Here is an 8,336-nt window from a genome sequence, read left to right on the forward strand (position 1 = left end):
AAGATAAGGGAGGACCGATGGACGACCGATGGACGGCCGATGGACGACTGACAGAAAGATAAGGGACGACCGATGGCCGACCGATTGGCGACCGATGGACGGGAGAGGGATAACCGATGGACGACCGTTAGAAAGATAAGGGACGACAGATGGACGACAAACGGACGGACAAGGGCAGACAATGGACGACCAATGGACGACCAACAGATGGCAGAGGGACGACCGAAGGACGACCGAAGGACGACCGATGGACGACCGATGGACGACCGATGGACGACCGATGGACGACCGATGGACGACCGATGGACGACCGATGGACGACCGATGGACGACCGATGGACGACTAATGGACGACCAATGGACGACCGATGGACGACCGATGGGCGACCGATGGGCGACCGATGGACGACCAACCGTTGGACCAGGGACGACCAACGGTCGGCCATCGGTCGTCCGTCGGACGTCCATTGGTTGTCCATTGGTCGTCCATCGGTCGTCCTTCGGTCGTCCTTCGGTCGTCCTTCGGTCGTCCATCCGTCGTCCATCGGTCATCAATGGGTCGTCCATCAGTCGTCCATCGATCGCCCATCGGTCGTCCATCGGTCGTCCCTTATCTTTCTGTCGGTCGTTCATCGGTTATCCCTCTCCCGTCCATCGGTCGTCCATCGGTCGCCAATCGGTTGTCCAGCCAGCTCGACATTATAAAAAAAAATGTACAACAGTATATCCGAATTTCGAACTGAATGTCGAGCTGGAATGCCGAGCCAGCTCGTCATTCAAAAATAAGCATACAACACTATTTGCGAATGCCGAACTGAATGTCGAGCTGGAATGCCGAGCCAGCTTGACATTCAAAAATCATTTTACAACACTATCTCCGAATGTCGAACTGAATGTCGAGCTGGAATGCCGAGCCAGCTCGTCATTCAAAAATGATTGTACAACACTATATCCGAATGTCGAACTGAATGTCGAGCTGGAATGCCGAGCCAGCTCGTCATTCAAAAATTATTGTACAACACTTTCTCCGAATGTTGAACTGAATGTCGAGCTGGAATGCCGAGCCAGCTCGACATTCAAAAATTATTGTACAACACTATATCCGAATGTCGAACTGAATGTCGAGCTGGAATGCCGAGCCAGCTCGTCATTCAAAAATTATTGTACAACACTATATCCGAATGTCGAACTGAATGTCGAACTGAATGTCGAGCTGGAATGCCGAGCCAGCTCGACATTCGAAAATAAGCATACAATACTATATGCGAATACCGAACTGAATGTCGAGCTGGAATGCCGAGCCAGCTCGACATTCGAAAATAAGCATACAACACTTTTTGCGAATGCCGAACTGAATGTCGAGCTGGAATGCCGAGCCAGCTCCACTTTCAAAAATTATTGTACAACACTATATCCGAATGTCGAACTGAATGTCGAGCTGGAATGCCGAGCCAGCTCCACTTTCAAAAATTATTGTACAACACTATATCCGAATGTCGAACTGAATGTCGAGCTGGAATGCCGAGCCAGCTCGTCATTCAAAAATTATTGTACAACTTTATATCCGAATGTCGAGTTGAATGTCGAGCTGGAATGCCGAGCCAGCTCGTCATTAAAAGATTATTGTACAACACTTTCTCCGAATGTCGAACTGAATGTCGAGCTGGAATGCCGAGCCAGCTCGTCATTCAAAAATAAGCATACAGCACTATTTGCGAATGCCGAACTGAATGTCGAGCTGGAATGCCGAGCCAGCTCGACATTAAAAAATCATTGTACAACACTTTCTCCGAATGTCGAACTGAATGTCGAGCTGGAATGCCGAGCCAGCTCGTCATTCAAAAATTATTGTACAACACTATATCCGAATGTCGAACTGAATGTCGAGCTGGAATGCCGAGCCAGCTCGACATTCCAAAATAAGCATACAAAACTATTTGCGAATGCCGAACTGAATGTCGAGCTGGAATGCCGAGCCAGCTCGTCATTCAAAAAAAAAATGTACAACACTTTCTCCGAATGTCGAACTGAATGTCGAGCTGGAATGCCGAGCCAGCTCGACATTCAAAAATTATTGTACAAAACTATATCCGAATGTCGAACTGAATGTCGAGCTGGAATGCCGAGCCAGTTCGACATTCGAAAATAAGCATACAACACTATATGCGAATGCCGAACTGAATGTCGAGCTGGAATGCCGAGCCAGCTCGACATTCGAAAATAAGTATGCAACACTATTTGCGAATGCAGAACTGAATGTCGAGCTGGAATGCCGAGCCAGCTCGACATTCAAAAATTATTGTACAACACCATATCCGAATGTCGAACTGAATGTCGAGCTGGAATGCCGAGCCAGCTCGACATTCAAAAATAAGCATACAACACTATTTGCGAATGCCGAACTGAATGTCGAGCTGGAATGCCGAGCCAGCTCGTCATTCAAAAAAATTGTACAACACTTTCTCCGAATGTCGAACTGAATGTCGAGCTGGAATGCCGAGCCAGCTCGTCATTCAAAAATTATTGTACAACACTTTATCCGAATGTCGAACTGAATGTCGAGCTGAAATGCTGAGCCAACTCGTCATTCAAAAATTATTGAACAACACTTTCTCCGAATGTCGAACTGAATGTCGAGCTGGAATGCCGAGTCAGCTCGTCATTCAAAAATTATTGAACAACATTATCTCCGAATGTCGAATTGAATGTCGAGCTGGAATGCCGAGCCAGCTCGACATTCGAAAATAAGCATACAACACTATTTGCGAATGCCGAACTGAATGTCGAGCTGGAATGCCGAGCCAGCTCGACATTCAAAAAAAATTGTACAACACTATATCCAAATGTCGAACTGAATGTCGAGCTGGAATGCCGAGCCAGCTCGACATTCGAAAATAAGCATACAACACTGTATGCGAATGCCGAACTGAATGTCGAGCTGGAATGCCGAGCCAGCTCGACATTCAAAAATAAGCATACAACATTATATGCGAATGCCGAACTGAATGGCGAGCTGGAATGCCGAGCCAGCTCGACATTCGGTAATTTGAATGTTGAACTAATGTCGAACGTCGAACGGCGAGCCAACTTCACGCACCTTGTTAAATCGGTGTTGACGTAGATTTTGTTGATGCCAGACCTTTACAATATAAGTCAAGATCGGTAACCGGAGAACGCTGAAATACAGTACATTAAAGATACGTATGTAGAAAGGTGTCACTGTGTATACGCATGTAGACGTTGACACTTCAAATAGTATGTGTCGTACGGGTATCTTTAAATAAAAAAGTGTAATGATACTGTTCCTTGTAAGACAGTGTTATCAGTGTTTGAATGAAGAGCGCATTACATTTAATCCAGTAATCCAGAGGGTTCGCCTTCAAATCTCAGCTATTGTGGAATTTATCGACACTTTATTCATCGTTAAGACATATAAAGTCGTCGTTAATCAACGAACGAGTTATGTATGTATTAAGGAACACGTTGCGATATTGACATATGTGTACGGTTAACTTATTTTTAAGTTTTCCTTAAAGCTTATTAAACAGTTTTCCGTAAAGCCACTTTAAAGAAGATAAGCAAAACGAGCGTGTTGGGCTATCAAAGTTTACTTTTGTTCACCTCTTTTTGCAATTTCTTTCACTCATTTAAATTGTTGACAAATTGTTTGTATAGGTTCTTGTGTATGTTTTGTATTGTGATCTCCAATTTTCTCCCTAGGTCTCGCTAGCAATCACGATAGAAACACTTACAAATGCATTACGCGCCTAGTGACACGCACGTGTATTCAATCATATAACTTTTGAAGATTGCAAAATGAATTTCATTCCGTCCATACATTACAGTAATAATGATGTATTGTCTGACTCCATGTACATCAAATGGGAAGTGTTTAAGTGTTATAGTAAGACGAATGATAAATACCAAGCTATATACAATGTATGTTATATATGTGAATTTTGTGGCGAGCTACGTTTTATTAGCACTTGAAATGTGTAATGTATACCCGTTTGAGTCCGATAAGAGGCGATAAGAGATCTTCAGATGCTCTAACAAGTTTATTTTATGCAAAATTGTTAGGAATATTTTAGTCATATTTATTTATTGAGTAGCAAGAAAAATAAAAATAAATTTTACTGATGATTTGTGACCCTTACTTGACTACGCAAATCATGTAAACGTATGAAGACAAATAAGTTATTGTTCGTTTGTAACGAACAAGTAATTTAAAAAGCAACAAACGCGATATATTATACGTTTTACAAATCAGTGAAAGAACTGAACTCTCAAAGAAAAGAAAAATAATGATTGTATTTTTTAAAATAATTACTGGAGGTATGCTTTGCTGACGTGAGACAATTTAAGTCGTTATTCGTGTGTAACGTTTCGAATTTCCTCCAACACGTTAAGTCGTTATTTATTTTATACAGCTTTTTATGCGTCGAGTTTTAATTCCTGCGCGACGAACCTTTTCTTTCCTTCTTTTATCATTACGGTGTAAATGTCTAGATGGGTTTTGATAAAAATTTCTGGCGTTAACTATACTCAGCGGAAACAGTGCCTGCCAATCAAATTGCGCCATTGATTATATCTTTCAGGGAATGCATACTATCAAAAACAGTTTCAAGTATTTGAGAACGAATTAAGTGATTATATGTTGTAATCAAAATGGTATATTTTTATTCACGGAAACAAATAACTGTTTTATTTAGCCTACACAAACTAATTTATATTGCGCATGCGTGTTTATTCGAATGCATTTAATAATGTATTAATCAAGTAATAGTTAAATCGGGGTCGGTCTGTATAATTTATTAAGAGTAATGGTAATTTCGGGGTTGTATTAACAAATGTGGTCCAATCAGGGAATAAAATAAAAATAAATATATCATTAAAAAACGGAATACATGTTATTGCATTGCGTGACATATTTATACTCTAGGGTGTAGATGTATCGTTGTAAAAAATTAGGGACTACAAGCAACATACTTTAAAAATCTGCAGGACAATAAAATGTATTGATCTATTGCCAACATAATGACAATACCCCTTAAAACGTGAAACGTAAAGGTAAGAATTTTCAATTATGCACATTCAATACATTTTCTATTGTTTACAGTTAACTGATTAGATGGCGATTTTTGTTATTTTCGTGTTATTTTTTTTAAAGTACGTTTCCTTTATATTTTAGGTACTATTTCACATATTAATTGTTTATACTATTCTCTTATTTTCTGGTCAGAAATGTTGAAATCATGATGACCCAATATAAACTGTTGAAATCTCTGAAACGTATAGATTTGTGTTGATTTTTAATAACATTTTTATAGACATAAATTCAAAGTGGGCGTGACTTAAAAATCTGCAGAGTTACATGATAATCTCAACTATGGGCGGGGCTCAAATAGTTACAATGCTCTTTTATTAAAGAAAGTGACCGGAGTAAATTTTGTGCATCGATCAGTGTCGTAATAACACTGTCTTTTATTCCAAATTATCGGAAAGGCATTATTTGGTCGTTGTCATGACAGTTTAATAACAAATACCTTTATCCTGTTTTCTCGATTTAATTAAGTGAACTTATATATGTTCCCGAAACGGCGTGAATGTTTACGGCCTTCACGAATGCTTAGTACTGTTTAGAACTACTCATATCATATGCAATAGTTATTGCATTTGTTTTATCAACGAATCCAGTCCTTTAATTTTTATTTAAGATGCTTCACCGATTTCTTTCTTAAAAAGGAAACTTCATTTAAACTTACCGCGCATTTATGACAGGCCAGCATGTTAAACAACCGCGCTTTACGTGTTTTCAGCAGACGCTTATGAGTTATCACCTTGATAAACCGAGAATGAGTTGATCATGGACTAATTTTGTAGGCGGAAACGGCTCTCAATCCACACTCTCGCAAACGCCATAAAATTGGGAATGTTTGATTTTTCCATCACTCTTACTGATTTGAATGAAGACGTTTATATTTAATGAATTTATGTTAATTAAAAGTAAGCTTTAAGCTAGGCTATTTATTAAATAGGTGATAAATATCGCGAATAACTTTTTCTGAAGTATACAGTAACATGTTTGTGTTTGTGTACCCCACACCCTGACCTATAATGTCTCAGCCGCGACTTAGTGTGCATGGACTTGATAACACGTTTTGTTTTCCTGTTACAGAAATCGCCATTCCATCATAAAAGATGTGTTCGTAAAAGCAAAACGAATACACCTTTAACATGCACATTTTTGTAACAACGTTAAAACGTGCTTCTATTTGATGATTGAGTGTGCGTGTGTGTATTTCAAAATATTCGGAAATTCCCGTCGCCAAAACCACGATCGATTAAGACGCAATAGTAATATAACGATATTACGATAGAAACTTCATCAAAGCGCTGACTACAATAATGATGCTTTTCCGTAAAATTTGGTTTAACAATAAGGTATTGGTTGCAAATATTGATTGCAAAGCAAATTAAATGTCATGTTATGTTCTTGAGAAAAATGTTAAATATTTTCGAAATACAAATCGGTATACGTTTTAGTATACCAGTATTTAGCATGATTAAGAAATTGAATGATTCCGAAGCATTCGTCTTTGTATTAGGATCGGAGTTAGTGTTCGTGTGTCGTATGAATAGATATCGTTGCAGGAATTAAAAAAAAACGTTAAACTAAGTTTTGATTCACATGGTACATGTATGGTATACATGCTGGCGAATTCAGCTGTACAGCCGTTTTCAATTTCAGAATTAAATATCTGGCTTATTTCGCATTTTTCGACACATGTTCTTCTTAACTTCTATTTTAATTTATATTGAAATATATATCTAATAAGTTTTTTACACATTTTATATAAATTCATAAATATTTGACAAGATCGTATAATCTCGCTTTAATGGTATATGATACTGCTCTTTGATAGATTGTTAAATATGAGGAAATAGCGCACATATGCCTCCATAGCTCAGTGGCAGAGCACTGGTCTTGTAAACCAGGGGTCGTGAGATCGATCCTCACTGGGGGCAAAATGTGGATTCTTTTCATGTTCAGCTAAATTGTCTAAATTAAAATAATATCAGTGCTCCAGCTAGGACTAAATCGAAGGGCGCCGCGCCCTGCCCTCCCGAACCTCCGCCCTGCCCCCCCCGAACCTCCGCCCTGCCCCCCCCCCCTTCAAAATTTTTTTTTTTTTTTTTTTTTTACATATGATTATTCATAAATCTCTTATTACATTGTAATTAGTTTAATCCTCATTGTAGACATTATATTTGAATGGTTTAATAATCATGGGAATAATACAATTATTTATAACATATAAATTAACATGCAATAGAAAGCATTCCAGAAACACCCGCGCGCTCGAACGTGCCCTTTTTACAAAATACTGCGCGTCGAAAGTGCCCTTTTCACAAAATACTGTGCGTCGAAAGTGCCCTTTTGACAAAAAAGCCCCCCTGCCCTTTTCAAATCCTAGCTGGAGCACTGTAATATTAATACGAATAATTATTATTATCGTTACTGTTTTTAAACTTAGTTATTTTTGCGTTTTTTATAATAAGTACAGCTATTTTACTGTATTATTAGTCATTATTGAATTATAAACGTATATATGGATAGACTACTTTTAAAAAACTACCGATACACAATAAACATAACTGTTTAGTTAGGTCGATCTTTTCATGATGATGGTCTAGAATATTTGTTATGAAACATTTGCTTCATGGTGCTGGTGCAAAACGGTCAGAATGGATAAAACACTCTCGATACCAATTATTTGTAAAAAACTTTATACTTATTATAGTAGATTCACACATGCAATCATGAAAAGGCGATGGAAAACATCCGATAAATAACAAGTCTAATCAATGTGTTGAGTTAAAGCATTATAACGAACAGGTACAACCCAATGCATCTACAATAATCAGTTGATCCCACAAAGCATCGACACACACTTATCCGTTTACTAGTTTCAATTTTTGTCGATGCGAACAGCATCGTCCAAGGTATCATAAACCATCAAAAAAAATCACAATGGCGACCTATGTAAAAGACCGAGCCAGTCCGATTGAGATAACTCGATTTTTCAGTTACTTCCCTTTTGCATTCGCCACTGCGTAGGAGATTGCTCGTCATTGATAACATTCTCCTAGCAAAGTTGTCGTTCGTGTTTCAACATTCAACAATGGCCGCCGCCATGAGAGTCTCGATTCAAAACTTTCTTACTGCATAAACTGGCTTGTTTCGCTATTTAGAAGCTGCCATTTAGGATATATGAATTATTTATTCACTAAATCTCCGCTTATGACAACAATAGTTGGAATTCGAAGGATAT

At 38.7% G+C, this 8,336-nt stretch overlaps 1 non-coding gene across 1 annotated transcript; it reads left to right on the forward strand.

Annotated features, from left to right (window-relative positions):
* Positions 1-6,957: 6,957 nt before the first annotated feature.
* Trnat-ugu (transfer RNA threonine (anticodon UGU)) lies at positions 6,958-7,029 on the forward strand. Its single transcript has one exon. It is a non-coding gene; the product is annotated as a tRNA-Thr (tRNA).
* Positions 7,030-8,336: the final 1,307 nt, after the last annotated feature.

This window comes from Dreissena polymorpha, chromosome 13 (genome assembly GCF_020536995.1).
Source record: "Dreissena polymorpha isolate Duluth1 chromosome 13, UMN_Dpol_1.0, whole genome shotgun sequence".
Taxonomy (NCBI): domain Eukaryota; kingdom Metazoa; phylum Mollusca; class Bivalvia; order Myida; family Dreissenidae; genus Dreissena; species Dreissena polymorpha.